At 38.7% G+C, this 14,513-nt stretch overlaps 1 protein-coding gene across 5 annotated transcripts in view; it reads right to left on the bottom strand.

Moving 5' to 3' along the window:
- DIAPH2 (diaphanous related formin 2) overlaps window positions 1-14,513 on the bottom strand; it is a 914,837-nt gene that overhangs the window by 406,109 nt on the left and 494,215 nt on the right. The window lies entirely within an intron of this gene.

Raw genomic sequence — 14,513 nt, forward strand, 5'->3', positions numbered from 1 at the left:
TGAATTCACATCGAATTTGGTTGAAAAACAGAGCACATCATCAGTGGTGAAGCAAATGACGAGAAAGCTAGAAACCAAGAGATCACATTCTAAATGTTTCTGATACTTCTTCATTATTTAAGACTGTTAAAGCCATTTTGATACACGTAGGATACAACTTAACAAGCCAAGTAAAAGTGCCCAGAGTTTGAGTCGGCAGCCTTTACTGCCTACGTGTTGACAATCTCCACCTCAGCTCTCACCCTACGAACGCTGCAATCATCATACCTGCCTAGTTAAGCACCTCTCCAGGGCCTTGACCTTCAGAGGCAGGTAACTCAAACCGCATGCCAGCTTTAAAGGTTACATCATTTTCTCACAATAAATCCTACTCACTTTTTATTTTCTTTTTGGTTAGGCAGCAAGAGGGATTTTTTTTTTTTCTTTTAAACTGCTTCTTATTTTTTAACCTTTTTCTTCATTTAGTAGAGACATTAATTTGGTAATACTGGCCATAGGGGTTGGCAATTTTTAATAAATAAAATGTTTTTATTTACACATTAATGGCAATAGGTAGGTTAAAATATCATTTGTAATTCACTATCAATATCCATAAGAGAAACCCAGGAATATACAGTACTTCTGTAGTGTCCAGTCATTACTTAACATGGGAGGAGGGAGGGAGGGGAGGGAGGATTGATTCTGAGAAGTTTCATAGACCAATTCTTTGTGGCTTGCCTCTCAGAGCATTCTCTCTGGTAAATATGACCCTGGGGGCCACATCTTTCTTCTGTTCTTCTACAAGACCTCTCATTAAGCCCAGTTATTGATTACCCTGGGTTCGCATAAGGCTTTTTGTTAGTCAACCTTTCCTTTGACCTCCGCTCTTCAGACACCAGAATAATGTCTTCATTAATCTCCTGTACTTGCTTACATACCTAAATTATTTGCCCAGCGTTTCTCTTTCTATATCTAACTAAACTCTTGTGCGCCCCTCTTCCTTCTCATTTTCAGCTAAAATAGCTGTCTTGGCACAGTGAAGAAAAAGTAATCTTGCCAACTTTTCTGGCTGTTATTTACCTTTCTCCTTTTCTTTTCTTTTCTTTTTTCTTTTTTTTTTTTTTTTTTTAAAAAAAAACAGAGTCTCACCCTGTCGTCCAGGCTGGAGTGCAGTGGCATGATCTCGGCTCACTGCAACCTCCACCTCTTGGGTTCAAGTGATTCTCTTGCCTCAGCCTCCTGAGTAGCTGGAACTACAGGCGTGTGCCACCACACCTGGCTAATTTTTTATTTTTAATAGAGACCGGGTTTCACTATGTTGACCAGGCTGGTCTCAAACTCCTGACCTTAGGTGATCTGCTGCTTCAGCCTCCTGAAGTGCTGGGATTACAGGCGTGAGCCACCGCGCCTGGCCACCTTTCTGCTTTTCTTGGCTTTCCACTGGCATCCTGTCCTCACATGCTCATATATATCCATAAAATTCACAATTAGATTACTAGGGATGTAAATGATGGTAGCACTTTTAAGCAAGAAACGTGAAATGCAAACGTTATAAACAGTTTACACCACTCAACAAAGAGAATGCTTTCCATGTTGCATGATGTGGCATAAATGTGCTTCTATTACCATCATAAACCATTTAAAAATTATTTTTTAAAAGTCTGCACATATGAATGTAATTAAAATGCTCTGTAGCACTGTAAATCTAAAGTAATTTAGGGAACAACCTTTGTTTCTTTGCTGAAAGACTAACATCTGTCTGTTATTAAAGTTATGCAGAGCAAATAACTCAAATTCATTCCTATGGTGGTTAAACTATGTACTCATAATTAAACAGTCTGAAGTTGAAATCAATTTAAACAATATAACAAACTTCTGGGAATTTTTCAGCAACTAAGTTGATCTAACTCTCCTTTTCCATTCACTGAACTATCAGTTAAATGGGAAGAGGCAACAGTGAAGCCCTTTCCTTACCTTCATGGCTAGTCATATCAGATGGTCTATTGCTTCTGCTTCCTCTACTGCTACCTGTATTCAGTGAGCCCTTCCAATCCACCTTTCCCAGTTGCCTCAACCTCTTTTGTGGACTATCTCCATAACTATGTCACCACCAACCTTCAAGGCCTGATACCAGCATATTCTTTTCAACTTCTCTGTGGGTGTCGGTGGTGTGATTTTACTCCCTAGTATTCTAAGAATGCTTTCTTCCCTTGACTCCTGAGACGAAGCGCTGATTTTGGTTACCCCCTAAATGTAGCCATTATTCTCTAAGATTTTATCTGCACTCTTCCTCTTTTGCTCCGAAGACTTTTCTTTGAATTTACCTATTATCTTTTTGGCAACTTCCAAATATCTCCCCAGGTAAAACTTCTAACTGCATGGTCAAAATCTTCACCCAGAGAAACCCAGCACTAAATCTAAACCCATCATTTTCACCCTGCTCTCCAACCTCAATAGATGTCATGTTTCAAAAACGGTATCAACTTTATACCATGTTGACTCAAACTCTTTACTTGCATTATTATATTCCCTAGTCTCTTATATTCTGTCATTTGCCTGTTTTTACAACCGAACTGCCTATAATTCAATCACATTGCTACAGACTAGGCCAGGCACAGTGGCTCATGCCTGTAATCCGAGCACTTAGGGAGGCTGAGGAAGGCAGATCACTTGGGGCCAGGAGTTTGAGACCAGCCTGGCAAACATGATGAAACCCTGTCTCTACTAAAAATACAAAACTTAGCTGGGCATGGTGGTGCACTCTTGTTGTCCCAGCTACTAGGGAGGTTGAGGTTGGAGAATCACTTGAACCCGGGAGGCAGAAGTTGCAGGGAGCACCACTGTACTTCAGTCTGAGCGACAACGAAAGACTGTCCCGCTACCCCCACCACCAAAAAAACGCTACTTAATTAGTCTTCAAACCTATTCCTTCCCCTGATACATTCTCATCACTTTTCCCAGAATAAGTGGTAATTTATGCCCATATTTCCTGTTATTACAGACTGGTAATTCCTACTAAATGAATTCCATGCTAGTAGGTTCTATTAAGTTACTATGCTCTTGAATCTGTACGGGAAAAGGCCACAAGGATGTGGCTAGAGTGGAATCTTGCAAACAATATGAGGTCATTTCTGGTAACAATCATCTTGAGAAAAGGCATTTCCTTCATTCTAGAAACAGGAATTAAGAGAATGGTCCTTAGGTAAACAGGCAAAAGGATGTAACTTTTCTCGTACTATATTCAAGAATCATAAAATCCAGACTGATTATCTTGTAGAAGGTATATCAAATGACACTCAAAACATGAAAGCAGATCAAAGTAGTGGAAATGAGGAGTCAAGGCAAAGCCCCTCACTTTCCATAGGTCTCCATGAGGAATGGGCTGGGCGCTGCAGGCTGCATTAGCTAGAGGGAGATTAGAATCCTGTAATCTGTAAGCCAGTTTATTTAGATTTCTTATACCTTCCCTGTTTCTTCCTTAGCAAATGTCTTGATAAAAATATCAACCTTTCTCAGTTGTGTGAAAGAAAATGAAGTACCTACAACCCTGCCTCATGCTTGGTTATACCCAAGGTCTTCATAAATTTATAAAACACCATGCTAAAAGTCAAGAAGTAACATGGATTATGCAAAATAACCGATGCCAAACTCCTGGCAACTTTTTTTTTTTTTTTTTTTTTTTTGGAGACAGAGTCTTGCTCTGTTGCCCAGGATGGAGTGCAGTGGTGTGATCTCAGCTCACTGCAACCTCTGCCTCCTGGGTTCAAGCGATTCTCCTGCCTCAGCCTCCTGAGTAGCTGGGATTACAGGTACGAACCACCAAGCCCAGTTAATTTTTTTTTTTTTTTTTTTTTTTTTTGTATTTTTAGTAGAGACGAGTTTCATCATGTTGGTCATGCTAGTCTTGAACTCTTGACCTCATGATCCACCTGCCTTGGCCTCCCAAAGTGCTGGGATTACAGGTGTGAGCCACTGCACCCAGCTAACTCCTTCTTAGAGAAGAAAATCAATTGAAAGGTAAATGTATAACATATTTTTATTTTGGGTAAATTCTCTGTTGATATCATTGTGGGAAAGGAACAGGCATAAGAATTGCATTTAGTACAGTTGGGTAGATTTTAATTTGGCTTAAAAATTAAATTCAAAGACTATTATTAGATTGGTGTCAACCAGTAGGAGGTTTATGGTAGTTAGTCGCAAGCATTTCTTGTTCTTTGTTTTTAAAACAAATCAATGACTTAGAAGAAGAAAAGGAGAAAGGTGGCCAGGCACGGTGGCTCATGCCTGTAATCCCAGCACTTTGGGAGGCTGAAGCAGCAGATCACCTAAGGTCAGGAGTTTGAGACCAGCCTGGTCAATGTGGTGAAACCCGGTCTCTATTAAAAATAAAAAAAATTTGAAGGTATAGTTGTTAAATTTACAAATGACACAACACACAAAGGGATGGCAAATATGCTAGAAGACAGCCAGAATTGAAAATTTTGTAATGGGTAGCAAAGCTGAACTGAAACCAAACAAAAATTAAATTCATCAGGGATAAATGAAAATCTTACAACTAGTTTTTTAAAAATCGATTATATAGGTCCAGGATTTGGGATAATCTAACTTGATTGCAGTTTGTGATAATAAAAATAAAAGGGGGAAAATAAAGGAATGAGTCAACATTTACTATAAAAGCTAAAAATCTGTCATCAGTAATCTAGGATGGGAACTGATACTTCAAAAATTTGACCTTTGAACCTACAAGGTATAAGGCATTGTTCAATTGTTTTCTGCAAAGGTAAAACTTTATTTGAAGCATTAGGTTAAATAACAGATGACATTTCAGAAGGGGCATTGACTAAATAAATAAGGGAGGGAACAACTAACATTCTGGAGGAGTCAATAATCAAGAAATGGTTGACAGAGTATCCATAGGTAGCATAAAAAAGCACGTTGAAAAAGTAAACAAAGCTGGGCGCGGTGGCTCAAGCCTGTAATCCCAGCACTTTGGGAGGCCGAGGCGGGTGGATCACAAGGTCGAGAGATCGAGACCATCCCGGTCAACATAGTGAAACCCCGTCTCTACTAAAAATACAAAACATTAGCTGGGCGTGGTGGCGCGTGCCTGTAATCCCAGCTACTCAGGAGGCTGAGGCAGGAGAATTGCCTGAACCCAGGAGGTGGAGGTTGCGGTGAGCCGAGATCGCGCCATTGCACTCCAGCCTGGGGAACAAGAGCAAAACTCCGTCTCAAAAACAAAAACAAAAACAAAAAACAAAAAAAAACAAAAAAGAAAAAGTAAACAAATGGAAAGAGCTTCAAATATTTAAATAACTGTTATAAGTCTCAGATTCTGTATTGTCCCTCATGGTAGAATGAGTGAGAGCTAACAGGAGGACAGATCTTAATTCGGTGTGAAGAAAATACATATATATGTAATATAATATTCATATATATGTATATAATATTCATATATATACATATATTTTTCTTTCTTTTTTTTTTTTTTTTTTTAGACATGGTCTCACTGTGTCTCCCAGAGTGCAGTGTGGTATGATCTCGGCTCATTGCCACCTCTGCCTCTTGGGTTCAAGCAATTCTCGTGCCTCAGCCTCACGAGTAGCTGGGATTGGTGGCAGGCACCTGTAATCCTGGCACATTTGTATGTTTTTGTTTTTGTTCTTGTTTTTTAAGTAGAGACTGGGTTTCACCATATTGATCACACTGGTCTTGAACTCCTGACCTCAAATGATCTACTTGCCTCGGCCTCCCAAGTGCTGGGATTACAGGTGTGAGCCATTGCACCCAGCCGAGTATGAAGAATATGTTTTTAACGCAACAGGAGCCCACACAAAGTAAGGAATTCCATGTGATTGGACAGTTACCTCTCAGGGGCGTTATACAACATACTGCTGCATTAGAAAAAGTGATTAGATGATCCTCTAGGATTCCTTACAATAAATAAGATTTCATGTTTCTATGAAACAAGCATTAGCCTAAATTATTTGAGAATCACAATTTCAAAGTTTTCCACCATTTTCCAGTCTGCTACTCATTCAGAGTATTAGTTTGGATGTTGTGGAAACAAAATTCCCAACTGCCTTAACATTATTAAGATAGTGTTTTGAGTTCATTTGCCAATCACCATGATTGGTCTCACTGAGCCATATATGCTTTAACCCAATCTCCCCAGGCACCAGAGGCACGTTTGCAAAGTATCTGGCTGGATTTAGAATTTCAGCTTATGATTGTGGAGGAGGGATTTTCTCATCTGAGCTATGGGACCAAATCCACCTCAATAAACAAACCATGAGCAAGACAGGTAAACTTTATGCTTTACAAACTCCCCCCACCACTACTGTGTGATATGTATGCCACGCATGTCTATGTATCTATAGGTACATACATATAAATGACATGACACAGTAATAGAAAAAAGGTGAACAAAAAGAAGAGATAAGTGACTAACATAACCACATGAGATAAAACACAGCATCTGTAACTAAGACAAGCTACTAGCAGGTTTCCAAATTGAAAACTGAGAGGGAGGCCTTTGTTTTTCAACGGTGGGAAAAGGCAAGAGGAGCAGAAGGGGAAAGAGGAAAATAAAAGCTCAATTCAATAGAGAAACAATAATAAGAGCTCCATGTAAGTATGATTTACTCCAACATACCGTTTTTTCATAATACTCATCTCATTATTTGGCCACAATTATAAATATTGGTTAAATAAAATCTCGAAAAATGGGAAGTTTCACCTGGTGTGGGGCTATAGCACTACAAATCAACAGAAGCCAGTCAGAAGTTAATTGTGCATTTGCAAATTGCATTTTGCTGCTCATTAGTATTTGAAAATTAGTACATTCAGTTCCGTATCAGAGAGCCTACAAAATACAAATAACGTCCATTTTCTTTCTCATTTTTTTTGTTGTTCATGCTGCACATATTTATCCTAATGAGTACATGGCTTTTTAAATGATAGCTGTAAAACAAAATAGCACTATTTGCATTTCAGAGTAATCAGTAATATCCAGCTTGAATTTTGTCCAGAACAAAAATGGTTCTAAAGAAAATCTGTCTCATGCTGATCAGTTCAAAATCGGAAATTACAGCTTTAAAAATCTGCTACAAAATGATAAAAATGCTTCTTGGATGTAATATTAAAATTTTAGATAGACCTGGTTTGATATTATGAAGACAAAAATAAGCAATGTTAAACTTTTGAAAAGACTGCAATCTATACAAGTTTGAGTTCACTTAATCATCACCGAGGAACTAGTTAACCCTGTACAATATAATCTTTGTCCTTTCTACTTTATTAAAATTATTCTTGCAGCAAAAGCAATATCACCTAGGCCAACAAATCAAATAACCTACTTTTTAATCCTTAATCTACTTGTTAAGTGTCTCCAAAACAAAGGAGAAAATTCTCTTAACCAGTAAGCAGTGAATCTGTGCTGGCAGCCAGAGCAGCGCCAATAAAAAGAAGTTCCAAAAATTATCCCAGGAAAATGAGAATAGATATTTCCTGGGGACAAGGGCATACCCCAAACTGATATTTTCCAATGCATGTCTTATACCTCAAAAAAAAAAATTCATAAAAGTTTTCTAGAAGTAAGATTGTTGATTAATCCTGTCTTTCCTAAAATTTTCTCTCCTATAAGTTTTTTCTGAACATTGCTTGGGCATGAATCCCCCACCTAGCTTCTTTGACAACTCTTATTTCTGTATTTAAATGAGGTGTTCACCAAAGTTCTTTCATTGTATTTCTTCCTTTCTTATACTCTTTGCCCTAGTGATCTCTTTTAATCTCATCATTTTAATTATCTTTGTAGATATGGTTGCAAAAATAGGTAATTACTGATACCGACCATTCTTCTAATTCTAGCACCATATGTTCATCTCCCTATTAAGCAACTCTAGCTATACACTCAATGTATATTTCAAACCAGAGAAGTTCAAAAATAATTTCTCCCCAAGCCAGGATCCTTTCTCTGAACCTACTGCCCTCCTCCTTGAAAAAAAAAAAAAGGCAAAAAATGCATCCCCATATAGCAAGTTACTCAGGCTCAAAATTGTCTTTGATCATATCCTGGCCACATAAAAATATAAATTACTGTTGAGTCATGCTTCCTAATGTCAGTTGCATCTACTCTGGTTTCGGTTGTCTTTCATGGACTACTGCAGTAACCTAATAACAAGGTCCTCCTTCCATTTTTTACTCCATCCATTTTATTCTTATCTGTCAGATCAATCATCACAAAACCACCTCTTGATACTATTTCTCTGCTACTCAAAATTCCTCAATAACCTCCCTTAAGCCTTATAAATAAAATGGAAATTCCTTAACATGGCATTCAAGGCCATCGTGATGTGGTCTCAAACTTCTTCTACCGCAGAATTTCTCTCAGTACTATACATATATCCTATGCTTCAGGCAAGATGGACTACTTATTGCTCTTCAAATTTACTCTGTACTTTCTTCATCTTATATCTTGGTTTAATTTGCTTTTTTTCTACCTCGAATTCTAACCTCTTCTCTTCCTCCTATCATCCCTAACCTTCACAAGCCATACTAAGATCTTAATTTACTGGCAGATCACTTGAGGTCACGAGTTCGGGACAAGCCTGGCCAACATGTCAAAAACCCATCTGTCCTAAAAATACAAAGATTAGGCAGATATGGTGGCACATGCATATCATCCCAGCCACTCAGGAGGCTGAGACAAGAGAATCACTTGAACCTGGGAGGAAGAGGATGCGGTGAGCCAAGATTGCACCACTACACTCCAGACTGGGCAACAGAGCAAGAATCCATCTCAAAAAAAAAAAAAAAAAAAAAAAAAAAAAAAAAAAAAAAAAAACAAAGAAAAAAAATCAAACTATCATTGACATTCTTCACAGAATTAGAAAAAACTAATTTAAATTTCATATGGTACCAAAAGAGCCCTTATAGCTAAGACAATTCTAAGCAAAAAGAACAAAGCTGCAGGCATCACGCTACCTGACTTCAAGCTATACTACAAGGCTATAGTAACCAAAACAGCATGGTACTGGTATCAAAACAAACATATAGACCAATGGAACACAATAGAGACCTCAGAAATAACAACCATCTGATCCTGGACAAACCTGACAACAAGCAACGGGGAAAGGATTCCCTATTTAACAAATGGTGCTGGGAAAACTCGCTAGCCATAGGCAGAAAACTGAAACTAGACCCCTTCCTTATACCTTAAACAAAAATTAACTCAAGATGGATTAAAGACTTAAATGTAAAACTCAAAACCATAAAAACCCTACAAGAAAACCTAACTAATACCGTTCAGGACATAGGCACAGGCAAAGATTTCATGATGGAAATGCCAAAAGCAATGGCAACAAAAGCCAAAATTGACAAATAGGATCTAATTATATGAAAGAGCTTCTGCACAGCAAAAAAACTATCATCAGAGTGCACAGGCAACCTACAGAATGGGAGAAAATGTTTGCAATCTACTCATCTAACAAAAGTCTAATATCAAGACTCTACAAGGAACTTAAGCAAATTTACAAGAAAAACAAACAAACAAACAACCCCATCACGAAGTAGGCAAATAATATGAACAGACACTTTTCAAAAGAAGACATTTATGCAGCCAAGAAACATGACAAAAAGCTGAACATCACTGATAGAGAAATACAAATAAAAACCACAATGAAATACCATCTCATGCCAGTCAGAAAGGCAATTATTAAAAAATTAGGAAACAATAGATGATGGCCAGGCTGTGGAGAAATAGGAACGCTTTTACACTGTTGGGGGGAATGTAAATTAACTTCACCGTTGTGGAAGACAGTGTGCTGATTCCTCAAGGATCTAGAACCAGGAATACCATTTGGCCCAGCAATCCCAATACTGGGTGATATGGTTTGGCTCTGTGTCCCCAACTAAATCTCATCTTGAATTCTACTCCCATAATTCCCACATATTGTGGGAAGGACCTGGTAGGAGATCATTTGAATTATGGGGGTGGTTTCCCCCATAATGATCTCATGGTAGTGAATAAGTCTCACAAAATCTGTTGGTTTTATCACGGGTTTTTTGCTTTTGCATCTGTCTCATTTTCTCCTGCCACTGTCACGTAAAAAGTGCCTGTGATGATTCTGAGGCCTCCCCAGCCACGTGGAACTTTAAGTCCAAATAATCCTCTTTTTCTTCCCAGTCTTGGGTATGTCTTTATCAGCGGCGTGAAAACAGACTAATACACTGGGCATATACCCAAAGGAATATAAATCATTCTGTCATAAAGACACATGCACATATATGTTTATTGCAGCAGTATTTACAACAGCAAAGACATGGAACCAACCCAAATGCCCATCAATGATAGACTGGATAAAATAATGTGGTACATATATACTATGAAATACTATGCAGCCATAAATAAATGAGATCATGTCCTTTGCAGGGATATGGATGAAACTGGAAGCCATTATCCTCAACGATCTAACACGGAAACAGAAAACCAAACATTGCATGTTCTCACTCACAAGTGGGAGCTGAACAATGTAATCACATGAACGCAGCGGGGGGGAATGACACACATGGGGCTTGCTGGGAGGGTAGCAAGGAGAGGAAACCTAGATGATGATTTAATAGGTACAGCAAACTACCATGGCACAAATATATCTATGTAACAAACCTGCATGTTCTGCACATATATCCCAGAACTTAAAATTAAAAAAAAAAAAACAAAAAACACACACACACTTCAAGTATAGGATCACCACAAAACCACAGCCTTATATTGAACCAATGAACATGTAACAAAAGCACATTAGTAATTCTATTACCACCACTAACACCAGTTTACAAGTTATATGGTAAATACTGGGTTAATCTAAAGCAGGCGTCCCCAAACTTTTTACACAGGGGGCCAGTTCACTGTCCCTCAGACCGCCGGAGGGCTGCCACATACTGTGCTCCTCTCACTGACCACCAGTGAAAGAGATGCCCCTTCCTGAAGTGCAGCAGGGAGCCGGATAAATGGCCTCAGGGGGCCACATGCGGCCCGCGGGCCGTAGTTTGGGGACGCCTGATCTAAAGCTTAGGATGGTCGTCTTAGTATTTTTGTGCTGCTATTACAGTATACCACAGACTGGGTTGTTTGTAAACAACAGAAAATCATTTCTTACAGTTTTGGAGGCTGGGAAGTCAAAGATCAAGGCACCAGCAGATTGTACATCTAATGAGGGCTACTCTCGGCTTTTAAGAAATGGTGGTTTATTGCTGTGTGCTATGGAAGAAATGAATTCTGTGTCCTCACATGGCAGAAGAATGGAAGAAATGAACCTACTCTCTCAAATTGTTTTATGAGTCCTAATCTCATCCATAAGGGCTCTGCCCTCAGGACCTAACCACCTCCTAAAGGCCTTACCACTTAATATCATCATATTGACAATTACATTTCAACACCTGAATTTCGGGGAACATTCAGACCATAGCAGTTGTGAAATAAGGGCAAAAAAATATACAGACCTGTCCAGCCTAACCAATATGGTAAAACCCCATCTTTACTAAAAATACAAACATTAGCCGGGCATGGTGGCACACATCTGTAATCCCAGCTACTCAGGAGGCTGAGGCTGCAGAATTGCTTGAACCTGGGAGGCAGAGGTTGCAGTGAGCTAAGATCACACCATTGCACTTCAGCCTGGGCGACAAAGCGAGACTCGGTCTCAAAAAAAAAAAAAGAAAAAGAAATATAGACTTGTCACAGGTACAGGATTGCTCCATCACTGTCTTGAAGAGCTAGGAGTATAATAGTCTTTAAAAATGAGTAATAATAACCATCAATATCAAAACAATTATCTTTCTTTCCATATCTTAAAATGGTAATACCATTTTCTATTTTCTGTGCACCATTTTCTGGGCAAGTCCCAAATATATTGAGATTTTTTTTGGAGACAGGGTCTTCTTCTGTTACCCAAGATGGAGCGCAGTGGCATGACCATGGCTCACTGCAGCCTTGACCTCCAGGGCTCAAGTGATCCTCCTGCATCAGCACTCCCTGAAGCCCCTGCCCTCACCCTAGTAGCTGGGATTAAAGGTGCACACCACCATACCTGGCTAACTTTTTTTTTTGTATTTTTGTAGAAACAGGGTTTTGCCATGTTGCCCAGGCTATTTTTGAACTCCTGGGTCAAGTGATTGGCCCGCCTTGGCCTCCCAAAGTGATGGAATTACATGGGCAAACCACTGTACCCGGTCGCTATCTAGATTTTTAAATTAAATCAGGTTGATAACTCTGCAGCACAGAGATATACCACTTTATTGGTGTTATTAGAAAACTAGAGCACAGAGTGTGTATGTCATTGGTCAAGGTAAAGAAAATGCATCAGTGTTTTCTTATTCCCCATCTAGTGCTTTATTCAATAGACCAGGACGAAAAGCCAATTAGAAGGTGTTTTTTTTTTTTTTGAAGGCTTTTCAGAACTATAACAAAAAAAGGATATAGAAAAAATTAACAAATTTGGAAATAAAACTTCAAGGTAAATATATAGATTCTACATGAATTCAAAAATGCAGTAATGAAGGAAAAAGAAGACCTGATGGGAGGGGGAGATGAAAGAAGGGAAACGAAAATGGGTGCCACTGAAGACTTTCATACAGGTGTTTTGTTCTGAGTATAATTCAGAAGTCAGATAAGTCAGTGAGTTTGGCGAGGAATCCGAAATCAGCAAAGTATAAAGGAATTCAAATGTACAAAGTCCACAAAGGGGACAGAACACTGGAATGTGAAGAAAACTAGGTTCCAATCCTATATAAACCACTTTTTTTTTTTTTTTTTTTTTTTTTTTGCTATGTGCTATTTGACAAATTATTGAAATTGTAGGATCCATTTCCTCATTGGTAAAATGAGATTAGACAAGATAGCATCTCGAGCTTATTCCAGAACAGTATATGATATAGGATTCTTTTTTTTTTTTTTTTTTTTTTTTGAGACGGAGTTTCGCTCTTGTTACCCAGGCTGGAGTGCAATGGCGCGATCTCGGCTCACCGCAACCTCCGCCTCCTGGGCTCAGGCAATTCTCCTGCCTCAGCCTCCTGAGTAGCTGGGATTACAGGCACGCACCACCACGCCCAGCTAATGTTTTGTATTTTTAGTAGAGACGGGGTTTCACCACGTTGACCGGGATGGTCTCGATCTCTCGACCTCGTGATCCACCCGCCTCGGCCTCCCACAGTGCTGGGATTACAGGCTTGAGCCACCGCTCCCGGCTGATATAGGATTCTAATAGTTAAGGTTATACCCAGCTGGGTGAAGGACAAGAAACTGCTCAAAACCTATAGAGATAACTATACAGTAGGCCCTCCACCCTCCATATCCATGGGTTCTACATGAATAGATTCGAATAACCACAAATCAAAAATATTTGGTGCTTGTGTCTGTACTGAATATGTACAGGCTAATTTTCTTTTCATTATTTCCTAAACAATAAAGTACGACAACTTTTTTACCTAGCATTTACATTGTAGTAGGTATTATAAGTAATTTAGAGATGATTTAAAGTATATAGAAGGATGTGCACAGGTTATATTCAAATATTATACCATTTTATATAAAGAACTTGAGCATCCATGAATTTTGGGATCTGCAGAGGTCTTGGAACCAATCCTTGATGGATACTGCGGGACAACTGTGTTTGACGGTGCTGCCGGATACCAAGAAATAGAGGAAATCTAGAATCTAAGTTCGCTTTTATTCGACTAATCAAACCTCTCACATTAACCACTAATAGGAAACATTTCTACAGTATACTATGTGCTTTTTAAAAAGAGTATAAGAGAAAGACTAAAGATATAATAATAAAGGAGGGCAAAGAATGAGGAAAGGTGAAAAACCAATCAACTACTCATCATAGTTCAATGTTGTCCGTAACTAAGGCATTCGACGGCCACTCCTAAGAATGATGTGTTGAGAGTAAGAGCCTTTTTCTTGATGTTGAATGGTAGAAATAGCGAAAGAAAAGACTTCTCACTTTTATTTTCACTCTCTAATCCAGAGATTCCCAATTTTACCGTGCAATTCTGTAAGTCCCGGAGCACAGGCAATTCATAGGACAACATAATAACATACAAAAACTTGAAAGCACTCCATTTGGTGACACCTTCTGAACATACCTGTGAAGGATAACTCTACCAATTGTTCTATAAAGTAGATAAATGATTCACAAATAAACACCAAAGAAGATATGTTGTCAGTTAATTTACATAGTCATCATACACCTGAAAAGTAACTGACTTTTCACACATCATTCATCTGTAAAAATATTTTAAGCTCACCTGGCACTAATCTTTGCAGTCTTGTCAAATGCTTAAAATGAATTTACCAGAGCAAGTAGCATCTGGCTAAACTAATCACAGGGAGTTGTCAGCTATTTTACTGCAAATTGTCAGTATAAATGACCAAAGGTGGGGGAGAAGTTTGAAAAGGCAGCAATTCCAACACAACCAGTACTTTAATACAAAGACAGTAATTAATCTCCACACAGGCTGGCATTAATGTT

Source organism: Saimiri boliviensis, chromosome X (genome assembly GCF_048565385.1).
Source record: "Saimiri boliviensis isolate mSaiBol1 chromosome X, mSaiBol1.pri, whole genome shotgun sequence".
Lineage (NCBI taxonomy): Eukaryota > Metazoa > Chordata > Mammalia > Primates > Cebidae > Saimiri > Saimiri boliviensis.